This window comes from Oryctolagus cuniculus, chromosome 7 (assembly GCF_964237555.1).
Source record: "Oryctolagus cuniculus chromosome 7, mOryCun1.1, whole genome shotgun sequence".
Lineage (NCBI taxonomy): Eukaryota > Metazoa > Chordata > Mammalia > Lagomorpha > Leporidae > Oryctolagus > Oryctolagus cuniculus.
In genome coordinates, this window is record NC_091438.1 from 39282658 (window position 1) to 39298935 (window position 16278).

The 16278-nt window shown below is 40.1% G+C and overlaps 1 long non-coding RNA gene across 1 annotated transcript in view; it reads left to right on the top strand.

Moving 5' to 3' along the window:
- Positions 1-1279: 1279 nt before the first annotated feature.
- The window catches only part of LOC138850520 (uncharacterized), a 133900-nt gene continuing 118901 nt past the window's right edge, over positions 1280-16278 (top strand). Inside the window, exons 1-3 of the long non-coding RNA XR_011390348.1 lie at positions 1280-2790; positions 7725-7837; positions 8511-8683. This is a non-coding gene — a long non-coding RNA (uncharacterized lncRNA). The remainder of the gene's footprint in view (positions 2791-7724; positions 7838-8510; positions 8684-16278) is intronic.

Sequence of the window (16278 nt, forward strand, 5' to 3'; positions counted from 1 at the left end):
GCTGGCCCCCAGAGTCCTTCCTTAAGCTTGTTGGGGGAAGTGCAGATAGCCATGTGGACCCTGGTGAGGTGGGTGCAAAACGACTCTTTGGTAAACTTTAAAGTGTATTGTCTTAGCAGTTTGGAATGTCCCGGGCGAGGTGCTTTCCTGAGCAGTAAATATTCTACTATGCTTCAGATGATCTCTCTGTGTCTAGTGTCATCTGGCTTAAGGGTGTAAGGCCTCAGTGGCCTCATGGGTTCTAGTAGTAGGTTGCTCAGACACAGGGTTAAGGAATCTAGGTTTAAAAATCAAAATAAGAAAATTATAAGTGTAAAAAAGTATATACTAACAAATATAAGAGAATTGATGGGTCGACAACTTCACAGATTTACATGTAAACAAAAAACCAAACAAGTTACTAAACACACAAAAAACACAAAAAAAGATAGCACCCCTAGGGAAGAAGTCAGAATCCAGTGTTGTTTAATGTTACTTAAAACTTTATGCACTCAATAAAAACTTCATGAAACATGGAAAAAACCCACAAAAATATGTCTCTTTTAGGAAAGAAACGTAGTCAGTAAACATCTTTGAGCGCCTCTACAAGCTGGATTTAGCAGACAAACATGTCAAAGCGGCTGTTATAAATATGATCACAGAACCAGGGAAAGGCATATTTAATAACTCTGGGTAGAGACTCTCAAAGAGATAGGATTTATTTAAAAATAACTAAGCTTATATTCTGGAGTTTCAATTATGATAATCAAAAGGGGAGATTCACTACAGGGATCTCTAAAGCAATTTATGATAGCAGGAAAAGAATCAATGAGCTCCAAGGTAGGTAAATAAACATTATCTAATCTGAAAAACAGAAAAAACAATGGAAAAAAATGAACAAATTATCAAAAACCTGTGAGACAACTTCAAACATACTAGCATCACTTCTGATGGGAGTCTCACAAGAAGTTAGAAAGGAATAGAAAAATATTTTGAAGAAATAGAAATTATGTCCATCAAAAATAGTAATAAAAATGCTATTTTACAGATTCAAGAATCCCAACAAGCTTCAAGTAGGATAAATACAGGATACCTGCATACACACACACACACACACACACACACACACTACAGTTAAATTCTTAAAATCTAAAGGTAAAAAGAAAATCTTGAAAGAAGTAAATAATGATTACCATAAACAGGAAAACAACAATATAGTCAACAATTGGTAGAATCAGTGCTGAAAGAAAAAAAAAAAAGAAAACTTTGTCAACCCCCAATTTTTTTTTTTGACAGGCAGAGTGGACAGTGAGAGACTTTCTTTTCCGTTGGTTCACCCCCCAATGGCCGCTGCTGATCCGAAGTCAGGAGCCAGGTGCTTCTCCTGGTCTCCCATGCAGGTGCAGGGCCCAAGCACTTGGGCCATCCTCCACTGCGCTCCTGGGCCACAGCAGAGAGCTGGACTGGAAGAGGAGCAACTGGGTCAGAATCCGGCACCCCAACCGGGACTAGAACCCTGGGTGCCAGCACTGCAGGCAGAGGATTAGCCTAGTGAGCCGCAGTGCTGGCCCCAACCCCAAATTTTATATACAGTAAAACTATCCTTCAAATTTGAAGGTGAATGAAAGACATTCCTAAATAAATGTGCACTAAAGAATTTCTAAGCACATTTGCTTCTGGATCATCTTTTTCATTTTTTGTGTATTATCTAACACATGTTCATATGCTGTACCTTCATAATTTATTTGACAATTCAGTTCTCCATTCATTATTTTCTCTTTCTCATATTTTATTGGTTGTTCTTGTGTATTTAGTTTTCCAGGTGAATTTAAGAATTAACTTGTAACATTCCTTCAGTAATACTGTTGAAAATTTTATTGTATTTGTATTAGTTATTATAGGAGAGATCTTCAAAAACTTTCTGGAAAGTGAATATTATGAAAAAACTCTCCATGGAATTTTGCACCAAAATAAACTCATCTTTTAATTCAATTTTCCATGAAGTTTTTGAAGTACCATCATATTTATAGTAAACAAAATCCGTACATGAAACAGAAATGACATTAACAACAAAGGAATTAAGTGAAAGGATACTGAAGTAACTCCGACAATTGAGCTGTTGGGGATTAATGGGCAGAAGCATGATGAGATCACTTCTAGTCCTTGTATTCCATCACAGCTGAGTATGTGCATCTGCTCATTAGGTCTTTACCACTACTGTGATTCAGAAATCTCAGTCTCTGTTTCCATTTAAAATCCCAGACTCCTGGGAAAGATAATGTTTATGTCAGCCAGCATTCTGTGTCTGCCCCTATATTGTTAGCTGTGACCTGGTGGAGTTTAATAGTAGGCATATGGCTGCCGGGACCACTTGTCGGGGAGAAGCAATGTCTCACTCTTTCACTGCATCTCAAGGTAGTGTCATCTGTCACTATTTACTGATTCAAGGTGTGGGGAGCAACTCGGACTAGACTAAGTTACTGGAATTAAGACTTATTCTATGCATCTGCTCTCCCACAATATGGCGCTGAGAAGGGAGTAAACAACTTCTACGCAGCTGCCTCTCGCCAACTTGAGTGATGACCTGCAGGAGCTGATCCTGCCCCTGATTGGAGGAGAGCAGCGTACTCAGCGTGTGGGTAGCAGAGTTGGGATTGGTGGAAGAGGACTATAAAGGAGGAGAGAGACAACATGCACCAGGAACATCTATCTGAAGGAACACCTGTGCAGCCCCCGAGAGAGCCGGCCGGCGGTGTGCCGCTCCTCCGCGGAAGCGGGGAAAGTGGCAGGGGGCACCTCCCTGCCATGAAGGTAGGAGGGTCGGCAGCCAACCCGGAAGGATCAGCAGCAAACTGGGGAAGGGCTGAGCAGACAAAAGAACAGCGCGGGGTCTAGTGTCGTTCCTCCGCGAAGAGGGGGAGCGACACAAGGCTCTTTGGTTGATGCTATTATTTCTCTTATTTGTTGTGGGCCTTATGAATGGATGTTGAACTTCTGCACTGTGTGTCGTACCCTTACCTGATGCTGTTACCTCATTCTCCTTTTTTTCTGTGTAAATGATAAGGGTTACACCTCAAACAGTGACTTCATTTAGTGGTGATGTTCAGTTTCTTATTTAGCCTATACAATATGGGGTATTATATATCAACCATTAAGATTTAACCTTTCATTATCTTGCTTGATTTTTTTTTAATGTGGGTGAAACATACTGTTGTACCACTAGAGGATATCATAGCCTTTTGTTAAATCCCTGCTATTCAAACCATTAGCTCTGTTTCCTTGGGTATATGTGCTATTGTGTATTGAGTTTGGTGTTTGTCTTCTGTGTTCTGGCTTTTTCAAATATTTACAGATTATTGGTTGTTTGATCATCTTTGCAATTGTGGTACTCTGTTAATTTATCTGCTATATTTATTTTGCTATATTCTTATGGGCAGAGGAAATCTATGCTTTTCTGTGAAAGTGGGTGAGGGGGCCAGCACCGCGGCTCAATCGGCTAATCCTCTGCCTGCAGCGCTGGCACACTGGGTTCTAGTCCTGGTCGGGGCGCCGGATTCTGTCCCGGTTGCCCCTCTTCCTGTCCAGCTCTCTGCTGTGGCCCGGGAGTGCAGTGGAGGATGGCCCAAGTGCTTGGGCCCTGCACCTGCATGGGAGACCAGGAGAAGTACCTGGCTCCTGGCTTTGGATCAGCACAGTGCGCCGGCCGCAGTGCGCCGGCGGCGGCGGCCATTATGGGGTGAACCAATGGAAAAGGAAGACCTTTCTCTCTGTGTCTCTCTCTCTCTCACTGTCCACTCTGCCTGTCAAAAAAATTAATAATAATAAAAAGAAAGCGGGTGAGGGGAAATATAAGCACACAAGTGCTCATACCTCACTGAGTAATGCAGGAGTGAAGACTCACCGTCTGTCCGAGTGTGGTCAGACACATCCGGGATGCTTGTCCTGTCTCGCTGCTCCGAGTTCTCATAGCCTGCTGATTCCTGCTATTGTTGCAAGAGTGGAGGAGTCCACCTTTCTGAAAGATCCCTGAGCTGTGCTTGACAAACACCCTCCTGCTCACTTCAATCATGGCTCATTTTGATGCTCTCCTGTTTTATAGAACAGTATATTTTGTGTATATTTTTGTGTTTGCTTTTTGTAGCCAATTTTGACAGCTTTTAACTATTTTTAAAATATTTCTTTAGTTATTTGAAAGACAAGAGTTAGGGAGAGACAGAGTGGGGGAAGGAAGGAGTGGGGGATGGGGGGGGAGAGAGAGAGAGAGAGAGAGAGAGAGAGAGAGAGAGATCTTCCATTTGCTAGTTCACTCCCCAAATGGTCCCAACAGCCCAGCCTGGACCAGGCTGAGGCCAGGAGCCTGGAACTCCATCCAGGTTTCCCACATTGTTTGCAGAGTCTCAAGCACTTGGGCCATCTTCTACTGCTTTCCCAGGCCCAGCAGCAGAGAGCTGAATCAGAAGTAGAGCAGCTGAGTCTTGAAAAACACCCATGTGGGATGCTGCAAGTGATGGCTTAACCTGCTCATAACACTGGCCCCCTTTAACTATTTTTTTAAAAATTAGAGGTTAAAAAAATTCTGGCACATCTGAGTGATCCCACCCTTCTGTGTTACTGAAAAGTGGCAAGACAGGTGAGGAAGGTATAATAAAGTCTACCATCTTGAACTGTTCTGAGACTACGTCTAAACAAATTAAACTCAATAAAAATAGTGTGATAATGTAAGTACTTTTTACTACTATAGTTGTTAACATTTAAGTGTAATGGAAATTTTTAATAAAACATTTAAAAATATATAAGTATTTACAGCAAAAACCAAAAAATCAGTTTTAAAATTTGCTTTCCCTGAGAGCCAGTGTTGTGGTATTGTGTGATGCATTAAACTGCCACCTGCAATGCTAGCATCCAACATGGGCACTGGTTCAAGTCCTGGCTGCTCCACCACTGATCCAGCTCCCTGCTAATGTGCCTGGGAAAGCAGCGGCAGATGGCCCAAGTGCTTGGTCCCCTGCACCTGGGCTCTTGGCTTCAGCCTGGCCCAGCTCTGGCCATTGTGGCCGTTTGGGGAATGAACCAGCAAATGGACGATTCCTCTCTCTCTCTCTCTGTCTCTCTCTCTCTTTCTATCTCTCCCTTTCTCTCTCTGTAACTCTGTCTTTCAAATAAATCAAATACAGATATTGAAAAAATACTTTCCTCTAAATTTATTTTATCAGTCTCCAAAATAACTTGGGGCTGCATCTGTTCAGACTTTCAACATCCATTAATATATGCACACTTATACAAATGGGAAGATGTAATTGTTCTGTGACTTGCTTCTTTCAATTAATTATATATCACTTCACAGGACAGGCATTGTGAAGCAGCTAAGCCATCGCTTGGGATGCTTGCAACCCTATGGGAGTTCTGATTGGAGTTCCTGCTACTCTCTTTCTGATCTAACTTCCTGGGAGGCAGCAGATGATGGTTCAAGTGCTTGGTCCCCTGCCACAATGTGAGAGACCTGAATGGAATTCAAGACTCCTGGCTTCAACCTGGCCCAACCCTGGGTCTTGCAGGCATATGGGGAGTAACCAGGGCATAGAAGATATCTCTTTTTGTCATTTTACTTTTCAAGTAGATGAAAATAAAATAAACAAAAAATAATATATGATTTCTTCTCATGGTGCTGCATAAAATTTCCTTATCCTCGTCAAAGACTTTCTAGTATTCCACAATATTAGTAAACTATAATTTTCCCCTTGTGTTTATGGGACATTAAATTTATTTATGCACTTATTAACAGTTCAACAAATATCTATTGGGCATCCAAAATGCTTACTCACTTCTTGTGTAATTTTGAGAACATTTATTAATGTCTATTTTTTCCATTTATAAGATAAGGATATTAATATTTATATGAGTGATGTTTGGAGCAATAAAAGACTAATATATACAAAATGCTTAGTGAAGTGACACATAGTAAACTCTCAATAGATGCTAGTTATTATTATTATTTGTATCCATCAGGGACTGTGTTACTTGGTGGTAATGAAGTAAAAATCCATAAAGCCACAGTCTAGTGGGATGGTGAGAGTGACTGAACAGCAAGAAAAAAATAACACACCAGTCATATGGTGATATTATTAACTGTGATAACTTATATGAAAAATAACCAATTTTTTTGCAGAAAGATTTTATGTAATGAATACAAATTTCATAGGTACAGCTTTAGAAATATAGTGGTTCTTCCCCCCATACCTGCCCTCCCACTCCTACCCCCATCCCACCTCCTACTCCCTCTCCCATTGCATTCTTCATTAAATTTCATTTTTCATTAACTTTATGTACAGAAGACCAACTCTATACTAAGAGAAGATTTCAACAATTTGTACCCATACACACATGAAGTATAAAGTACTGTTTGAGAACAAGTTTTACAATTAATTTTCATAATGTAACTCATTAAGGATAGAGGTCCTACGTGGGGAGTAAGTGCACAGTGACTCCTGTTGTTGATTTAACAATTTACACTCTTATTTATGGTGCCAGTGATCACCTGAGGCTCTTGTCATGAGCTGCCAAGACTATGGAAGCCTTTTGTGACCACGAAATCCATCAGTATTTAGATAGAGCCATAGCAAAGTAGAAGTTCTCCTTTCAGAGAAAAGTACAAAAATAACCAATTTTTATAAACTATCAGTGATAAAAGAAAGTAAAACAACAGATCAGAATTTATGTTGGAGTTATGTGATTTGGGAAAGATAGTCCTAAGGAAATTACATCTAAACTGAGCCCTGTTGGATTATTATGAATGGTCAAGAAAAAGTGTATTGGGAAGGGGACAAGGGATGCATTCCAGGCAAAAGATCTGGAATCCTAAGGAGGTTGTTCCACAGTGAATTGCATCCCTACTCCCCAAGATGTGTATGTTGTAGCCATAACCATCAATACCTCAGAAAGATAGGCCCCTTAAAGAAGAAATGCAGACAACATGAAATCATACGACTAATGCATACAACTCATGTCCTCAGAAGAAGAGGAGATTGTGACACAGACGCACACAGAGGGAAGGGTGCACGAAAATACATGCAGAAGATAGCCATCAGCAAGTTAGGGAGGGAGGCTCGGAGGGAAACCTCGCCAACACCTCCATCTCTGATTCCAGCCTCTAGAACTGGAAGGAAATGCATTTCTGTTGCTTGAGCAAGAGAAGATACTTTGTTACTTTGTACTGAGCACACCAATGCAGAGGTCAAATTCAATATCTAGCTTCCTTTTCAGCATTCTTTTTTTTTTTTTTTCTGCAGACAGAGTGGACAGTGAGAGAGAGAGAGACAGAGAGAAAGGTCTTCCTTTGCTTTTGCCGTTGGTTCACCCTCCAATGGCCGCCGTGGCCGGTGCACCGCGCTGATCTGATGGCAGGAGCCAGGTACTTATCCTGGTCTCCCATGCAGGTGCAGGGCCCAAGAACTTGGGCCATCCTCCACTGCACTCCCTGGCCACAGCAGAGAGCTGGCCTAGAAGAGGGGCAACTGGGACAGAATCCAGAGCCCTGACCGGGACTAGAACCCGGGGTACCGGCGCCGCAAGGCGGAGGATTAGCCTAGTGAGCCACGGCGCCGGCCCTTTTCAGCATTCTAATGGCTTCTCAGCAGCTCAATTTTCTCCTCTCTATTCTAGAGTAATTCTGGTTACATGGTCACAGCAATTTTGCTGGCTAATGGATCTTCCACCTGAACCTGAAGGTTATTTATTTCCATTTTCAGGTTTGTTTTCTGCTACAAGCTCTATCGTGCTACAGTGACTGCTCCTATCGTCAACATTGTGCTCCTAGGTACCAGCGACTCACGGTCACAAGAGCTCTTCTGGTGCCATCTTCGTATGTATTTCTCCCACCAGTTTCTCTCCCAGGTCTGCTTTTGCTATCAGCGGAGACCTTGCAGGTTTTGTTAGCTGGAATGGACAGCACAGGATTATGAGCAGCTCTTTATAACCCTCATGTTGCAATCCAGTACTACCTGTTTGACACCCTTGGTGTTTAAGGTGTCTTTGATTTTATCCAGCATACGTCTGATGTCTCCCATGTTTTTGCTCTTACTTATAATACAAAACATACATTTGTTCCTTGGTGCCTGTGAGGCATTTGCTTCAGGATCCGTGTGGATAACAAAACCTGCAGATGCTGCAGTCCCTCCTTTAAGGGAGAGTAATATTTGTATATGAACTATGCATATCCTTCTGTGTTCTTTAAGTCATCTCTATATTACTTATGGTATCTAGTACAATATATGCAAATAGATGTTTTACTGTAATGATAAGATAATGATAAGATAAAAGTGTTAAATACAAGTGAAAGATTTTTTTCTTGAATATTTTTCATCTGCATTTGGTTGAATCTGAGGATGTGGAACTTGTGGATATGGAAAGCCAACTGTGTTGTTTTAGGAGGTGACTTCAGGAAACTTATGGGTAATTTGCATTATAGTTTAATTCCATTTTCCATGAAATGTTTGAAGCCCTCTCATATGAATATGTGTATTGTTTCATGATAGATAATTATCTGTCATATCTATTACTGTCATCTGCTACCATCTCCTGGAATATTGGCTGCTTGGGTTATGCCTATTCATTATATGGTTGGTTGTGATCTCATCTCAAAATTCTGCAGCCTCCAGATGAAATTACAATGAAAACACCACAAACCAACCATACATTACATACAATGGTAAGTGAATACAGGGATAAAAAGGAGGAAAAGTATAATCCTTTTTTAGAATAATAAAGTGAAGATGGTGGAATTATATCTGAAGAGAATGCAAGGAAAAAATAAGAAGTCATAATCTTCATCTATGTTGTTAGTAACAAGACTTTCTTGGATTTAGATTTCGTCTGAATTTGGCAATTCCATATTCTTTTTGTTTAGCACATCGCCTGTTTGTAATTTTTCTCCCTAAATTTAGTGATCTCTATTCTTACAGCGCCTAAGCAACTGGTATTACTGTTAAGGATTCGGATGATCCTGTTTTGATATTTAAGATTGGGTAGAGCAGACAAGGAATTCTCCTGGCAGTTTGGTGTTGTGGCAATTTTAAGGTGAATGTGATTTTAAAGCAGATTTATTTATTTATTTGAAAGGCAGAGTTACAGAGAAGCAGAAGCAGAGAGAGAGAGAGAGAGAGAGAGAGAGAGAGAGAGAGAGGTCTTTCATCTGGTGGTTCACTCCCTAGATGGCCACAACGGTCAGAGCTGCACTGGTCTGAAGCCGGGAGCCAGGAGCTTCCTCCAGGCCTCCCATGCAGGTGCAGGAGCCCAAGAACTTGGGCCATCTTCTACTGCTTTCGCAAGTCATAGCAGAGAGCTGGATCGGAAGTGGAGCAGCCGGGACTGGAACCGGGCCCATATGGGATGCTGGCACTGCAGGTGGCAGCCTTACCTGCTACGCCACAGTGCAGGCCCTAGTGAAGGTGATTTGATTTTCATAATGTTTTGTATTGAGGGTTTGACATATCCCAGTCTGGCTCATCAATTTCAACAGGAGAGTTTGGAAAAAGAGAGAGGAATATGGTCAGAGCATCTTTTTCAATCTCTAAATTCCCTTAAAGTCGTAGTTCCCATTTTAGAGCAGCAGTGCTGTAGCCTATGGGGAATTAGTTCATCACCTGCCAGGATGCTGTAGCTTCCTTTCTTGATTTCCATGAAGTGTTTCCTGAATGATGTGAAGATTCCAAAGTGGCCTTGGTGTTGCCTCTGTACAAGTCAGGAAAGTCTTTGCTGTATTTTCTGGTGTCAGTACTCCTTCCTTATGTATTAAAATTTCCATAATAATTATGTACCCTACTTTTTCCTTTATCTTGGTTGCCTTACTTACTTATTTTTGAACCATTGATCTATGAATTGTTTTCCAAACTGTCTCAAATGCTTTTTAGAATTTTTCAAAGTTAAGTGTAAACAAGTGGAAATTCCACTCCCACCCCTGGGCCTCAGTTGCTAGGTATATCAGCTGCGAGACAGCATGCACTAGGTCACTGGTCAGAGCTCTGAATCTCAGAGCTGGCACCATGACCATCTGATAGAGTGCACCAGCCTCTCCCATCTGGGGATTTGCAAAGTCCCAGGGTTGATAGATGTATTTGAAGAAGTTTATGTGGTTGAAGATAGTGATGGCATTTGGTTAAATAGCTAATAAGTTATTTAACATTTTCTCATTTCTTTCTGGGAGTGGGACAATGTTGGCACCTTGAGGTATTTGGTTAATGGCATTGGGTGAATGTGCTCAGAAACTTGACTAAAGGTTTCCAACATTATAATTTCAACTTGTTTTATTCATAGTTACATGTTATATAATTTAGACTCAGTAGATTGTTGATAAATACAAGAAACATAATGAAGCTTGGTGTTGAAGTGTAAGTTAGTGACAATAATTCAGCAAATTTATCTCAAGATGATCTTAGCAAATCTATAAGTGGCATTCAGCTGATAAAAACTCTTACTTATTATGTTAAGCATGCTCTGTATTAAGAAAGAGTACTCATCATGATTATACCCAACAATGGGATATTTACAGAGATACACTGGATTCCAAATCAGACAAGATTATATCAAATTTTAAAATTTATTAATAATAAGTTAAATATGCATATGTATCTAAAGGCAAATTAAACAGCATGAAAGTTATTAAATGTAAAATGTCATTATGTTGTGGGTCACTAATGATAGCAAAATATGAACCTAAAAGTCATATTTAATAATATGGCATTTAAAAAATTTAACATAATCATTCATTTACCCTATTTTATATAAAAATGAAAAATAGTTAAAAATAATTTTGTGAAATAATCATTATTTGTGAAAGTTTTTTGTAAGTCGAAAATAATTAGAGCACCTTTTGGCCTATACCTCCCATAGGCGTCCGATTATGGCCTCCCTTTCATTGTGAAATGTGCTCCTCTGCCAGAGGCATTCTTGTGCAGGATGCCATAATGATGCATGAGAAATTTAGTGTACCCACCAAAGGCGATTCTGGCAGATACGTGATGGGCAGGGCAACAAATCTACATCCCTAATGTGTCTATTCTTGAGGACAAATTGCTACCTCATTCATAATAAACAATAACACATTTTCCACTTGAGAGTTGAGTTCAGCTGGAGCAACTATGTTAGACTCAGTGAGTGGAAGTCGCCACTGTTGAGTCCACGGATGACCTCTATTCTAGTCATGATGGCTCTATAATGTGTTTCTTCATTTAGCCAGAGAAAGAGGGTTATTGGCAACAGAACAGGTCTCCTGAGTGTTGGGAATCCTGTCTGAAGTGAGGAATCTCCATGGGAACTTATGGATGGCACAGATATTTCCAGGCTCCAGGTCCTTCTCAACTTAAAAAATTATTTATTTACCTTCTTTAAAAAAGATTTTATTTATTCATCTGAGAGGTAGAGCTACAGACAGAGAAAGGGAAAGACACAGAGAGAGGTCTTCCATCTGCTGGTTCACTCTCCAAGTGGCCACAACAGCTGGGGCTGAGCTGATCCAAAATCAGTAGCTGGAGGCTTCTTATGGGTCTCTTTGTGGGTTCAGGGACCCAAGAACTTGAACCATCTTCTACTGCCTTCCAAGGCCATCAGCAGAGAGGTGGATAAGAAAAGGGGCAGCTAGAACAGGAAACAGTGCCCATATGGGATGCTGGCACCACAGACAGTGGCTTAGCCCATTATGCCACCGTGCCAGTCCCTATTTATCCTTAAATTATGTATATTTTATTTATTGAAAGGAAGAGAGAGTTTCTATCTGCTGTTTTACTCTGTTTAAAGTGGCCCAGAGCTTTGCTAGGCTGAAGCCAGGAGCCTGAAACTAAATCTGGATTTCCCATGTGGGTAGCAGCGACCCAAGTACTTGAGCCATCACCACTACCTGTCAAGGTGTGCAATAGCAGGAAGCTGGAATTGGCAGCAAAGCTGGAATTGAACCCAGGCGCTCTCATATGGGATGTGGGCATCCTGAGTGGTATCTTTGCCACTGTGCCAAATGCCCATCCCTCCTGAATTTTTGTGGAAGTCACCATGTAGACCTCACTAAAACATGGGAAGAACTTGTTGCTTCTTACTGCCAGGATCTATCAGCCTGACATTATCAATGCAGTGTGAGGTCCCAAGTGATGATGAAATGGTTAAACCTCTTGTAGATTAAATGGTGTCGAGTGATATTAGAAAAATGAAAATAATCATCTCTCTCAGGCATGAGCGAGTGTCATTTTGCTTCTGAGTTTTCTATTTACTAAAACTGAAAATAATACACTGGATAAATTGATTGGAATCAACATACTTGTATCTTTCATCTTTGATGGTGATGCTAACATCTTCATTTGCATGCAGAATAGAATTTGGTGTTTAACTGAGTGTTACAGCAGGCAAAGTAGGAGTCAGTGACTTTTGTTTGGCACTTTCTGCCACAGAACTCCTTTCCTGGGTCGTAGACTTCCCCTCACTCCAGGCCTTCAGGTGTTATGGCCTCAGAACTGAGCGGGAGACTCTTACTCAAGGGGGCTTGAAAGGCTTCATAGAAAATGCATGTGACCTGTTACTTCTGTTGTTCCATGAACTTTTTGATCCCTGCCCCCCTGCAACTACTGACTCTCCAATGTGCTGGATAGAGCTGGTTTTCTCTCCACTTCTCCTACATTCCTTTTGTTTTTCTTTGTGTTTTTCTTTTGATTATACAAATCAGTTGAGTTCTTGTCAATTGATTTATTTCTGAGAACTTCATGGAGAAATATAGAGAACTCCATGTGCAAGAACTTTCAGAGACTTGATTGCTGTATAGATCTATGTCCACTTTGCTTAAAGTGGTCCTGTGCTGTTGGCTGGGCCCACATATGTCCATGATTCTTCTCTTCCCATTTTGATTTCAGCTGTCTCCCTAATTCTCGAATACTGAGCAAAAATAAATAAATAAATACATAAATATGCAAATCATAAAATCATTGAGGAGAATTCTGTTTCAGTATTCATTTCTTTCCTTGCTAATATTTTCTTGAAGTTATCAAAGAAGTTTGTTCATACACACACACACACACACACACACAGACGCATCATACTTTGAAAGGATCAGTGAAATGAATTGGACTCATATGATAGGTATAACATAATATTCATCTTTTCTTCAGACTTTGGATGTCTTCTGCTATTTTTGACCCAAGATTTTTGGATTTCAGTGCTCCTTAGGCAAATTTGGGCCCACATTTCCATTAACCAACCCAGAGCATATTCAGAACTTCAAAAAGTTATTGGAAAAATGTGTATCATTAAAAAACTGATTCATAGATTTCAAAAATATTTTTGCACCAAAATAAACATTTTAAAATTCAGCTTTATCACAAACTTCTGAAATTCCCTCATAGGTTTTCAGAACTATACCTGATTAATCTAGTATTATCTCTGATTAGTTTACCTATTACATAAGCACATGTTTGCAATCCCTTCTAGTCAAATCTTCTTTATTCTCAAGTCTGATTCTGCATATTACTTTCTTGAATACTAATTCCAGACACTGCTAGAATAATAATTAAGGTCAAGATATGGCAGAGATTGCTATAGTATTTCAAAGATGCAATAGCAAGTAGCAAGGCATGTGGAATGGAACTGGTTTCATGGGGTCTTGGAGAGTCATAGTGTTTGAGACTATCCATATTTTCTGGGTCATTAACTCAGTTTTCATCAATGATATAATTTTCATATGAGAAACATGGAAACATTATGAACTTAATAGATATTTTAATATGGCAGCTTTCAAAATGAATTTTTCAAAGTGATTTTCACTGGTCTCTGCTTACTGAATGCAGGCAGGAGTAGTCATTTACTATAGTCATAAAGTAGCCTTTACTTTCATACTATATTTGAGCCAAACCCTGCGGTATCTCATTTGTCTTGCTCCCTTTCCACGCTACCCAAAGTCGTCAGAAGCAAATATCTCAGCCTGCAGTTCTGAAATTCTCCATCTTCGTGAAACTCCAAGATCACAGCCATAGCTCAGGCCTCCAGCAGCCTGGTCTCATTGGTGTCTTGGTTAGCCACTAGCTCCTTTTCAGCTTTGGCAAGGTTTGTGTTTTTGCATTTCCCTTTACTATTTTTCCCTTAGCTTTGCTAATCTTGTTGATATTTTCAGAGAGCAAATTAAGTTTTATTGATCAAAATCTACTCATTTCCTTTCTTTTTTATTAGTTTCATTTATCTTTATGCATTTTTCTACTGCTACTTTGATATTAATATTCTAAACTTTTTGAATTTAATTTTTAATTCATTTGTATTCAATAATAATTGAATGCCTTTAAGGCTTACAATGTTTTCTGATACCATTTTGACACATTTTGTAGATTTTTGGAATACAGTGATCTTATTGCACATATTAATTTTTGAACAGTCTGTGATTTTACTTAGATTTCTCATTTTTTAACTCGAGTTGTTTAAAATTTCTCTGTGGATAACTTTCTTTTTAGTTTATTATCAAATACTAGTTTTGTGGTAATTTGATTGATCACAAACTATTCTAAGTAGCTGGGCAATGAACTGTTAACTGTCAGTACTGAGATAAAGCACTTACTACAGGACAGAAATCAATGCTCCTCTTCCTTCCCAATGAATACTTTGATGAAAAAAGAAACAAGAAAGGAAGTTAAGAAAAAGTCAGCTGAACTACACTGTGCCGAATGATGTACTTGGTTTCCGTTCTGGTGTAAACCCCTTCCTCCTCTTGGTATGGCGAGTTTATACACACATATTGAGCCGCGGACTATGCTTTGAGTAGCACTACTTTAAAATATTGAGAGTTTCATTGGAACCAGTAAGTTAATTTTGTAAATATTTCAGTAATACTTGAGAAAAATGTGTACTTTTTTTTGTCTGTGTTAAAAAATATAAACCAAATAACTCAAGGTTACTCATGCTATCAAATCCTCTGTTACTCTTTTGTTTATTTGATCTGTAAGTTTCCATAGAAGCAATGCCACAGCCTTCCTTATTATTGTGGGATTGAGAATTTCTCTTCACATCGTTAATCAATTTCAAAATTGTGCTGTTTGTTGTGAAAATGTTCGTAATTGTTCAACCTTGGTGGCTTATAACTATTGTCAAAATACAGCATCAGGTTTGTGAGAGTATTTCAAGAAGTTCATGGTAAAATGAAACTAAAAGATGAGAATACAAAATATGAATTTTATTTCTCAACATAAGCTCCATCAGATTCATGACAATTTTGTAAGCAATGATACTAGCCATTTAGCTAGCCACATAGAACTGAATGGGGCAGACATTCGGCACAACAATTATGATATCTCTTGGGATGCCAGCATCCTATATTGAATGGAGTGCCTGGTTCGAGTCCCAGTACCTCTGCTTATGATCCAACTTTCTGCTAATGTACCTTTTAGGAAGTAGCAGGTGATGATGTTATACTTGGGTCCCTGCCACTCCTGTGGGAAACCCAGATTGAGTTCCAGGCTCTTGGTTTCAGCTTCGCCCAACTCTGGCTGTTGTAGCTTTTGGGAAGTAAACTGGGAGGTGGAAGATAATCTCTCTCTCTCTCTCTCTCTCTCTCTCTACCCCCTCCCTCCTTCTCACCCTTCCTTTCTCTTTTTCTCTCTCTGACTTTCAAAAAATTAAAAAAAAATAGAAAAAATTAAGAATTGTGTAAGCTGGACCATTTGCAACATCTACACTCTTGACTGTTTCTGCTTGTTAATTTGTAGTCATTTTCTTTTTCTTTTTTTTTTGTCAGGTAGACTTAGACAGTGAGAGAGAGAGAGAGAGAGAGAGAGAGAGAGATACAGAGAGAAAGGTCTTCCTTTTCCGTTGGTTCACCCCCCAAGTGGCCACTACGGCCGGCGCGTTGCGGCCAGCATACCGCTCCAATCCGAAGACAGGAGCCAGGTGCTTCCTCTTGGTCTCCCATGCAGGCCTGAGCCATCCTCCACTGCACTCCCGGGCCGCAGCAGAGAGCTAGACTGGAAGAGGGGCAACCGGGACAGAATCCGGTGCTCCAAGAACCCAGGGTGCCGGCACTGCAGGCGGAGGATTATCCTAGTGAGCCGGGGCACCGGCCTATAGTCATTTTCAATTAGGGCAAGAGCAAGAGGAAAGGTTTTCTCCCAAATTGATGTGGATTGTCGTCATATGAAGTTTCTTTTCTTTTTTTTTTTAAAGATTTTATTTATTTATTTATTTGAGAGGTAGAGTTACAGATAGTGAGAGGAAAAGACAGAGAGAAAGGTCTTCTGTCTGTTGGTCCACTCCCCAAAGGGCTGCAATGGCCAGAGCTGCACTGATCTGAAG